Genomic DNA, 670 nt, shown 5'->3' on the forward strand with positions numbered 1-670 from the left:
TGTACTTGCCAGTACAGGGCCTGGCACAGTCTGTCATCCCTATCAGCCTATGCATATTCTGGTGGTTGCAATTGCTGGGTCAGTTCTGCCTCCAGCCTCATTTTCTACATAAACCAATGGGTGTTGGAGCCCATCCCAATCCTGCCCACCATGGATAAGTGGGTAACGCCACTGTTCACAACACCAGCATCCTATATCGGATTGCTGGGTGGAGTTTCAGCTGCTCTGCTTGTGAACCAGCTGCCTGCTAAGGCTCTGGGAAAGTAGCCCACTTGGTCTACAGAAAATTATTCAAATACTTAGGTCTCTGTGCTTGCTTTAGCAGCACATACACTAAAATTGGAATGATACAGAGAAGATTAGCATGGCCCCTGCACAAGGATGACTTGCAAATACTTGGGTCTCTGTCAGCCACATGGTGGATGTGGATAGAATTCCAGGCTCTGTGGCCATTTAAAGAGAGACCTAGTAGCCAGAAGATCTATCGTTCTGTCACTCTGCTTTTCAGATAAATAAATAAATTTTGCTTAAAAAACAAATGAAAAAAAGACTATACATACAGAAAATCGTCTATGTGCTTTGTTGCGACAGTTAGGATGGTCCTAAATGTACTTGCTTCTGGAATAATGAGGCAATCAACTAATGAAGAATGTTTTTAGAAGTTACATGT

At 43.3% G+C, this 670-nt stretch overlaps 1 non-coding gene across 1 annotated transcript; it reads left to right on the forward strand.

Moving 5' to 3' along the window:
- Positions 1–309: 309 nt before the first annotated feature.
- Positions 310–416, forward strand: LOC121166190. The gene has a single exon (XR_005885354.1). It is a non-coding gene; the product is annotated as a U6 spliceosomal RNA (small nuclear RNA).
- Positions 417–670: the final 254 nt, after the last annotated feature.

Source organism: Ochotona curzoniae, unplaced genomic scaffold, assembly GCF_017591425.1.
Source record: "Ochotona curzoniae isolate NIBS_2020 unplaced genomic scaffold, NIBS_Ocur_1.0 contig_908, whole genome shotgun sequence".
Classification (NCBI taxonomy): domain Eukaryota; kingdom Metazoa; phylum Chordata; class Mammalia; order Lagomorpha; family Ochotonidae; genus Ochotona; species Ochotona curzoniae.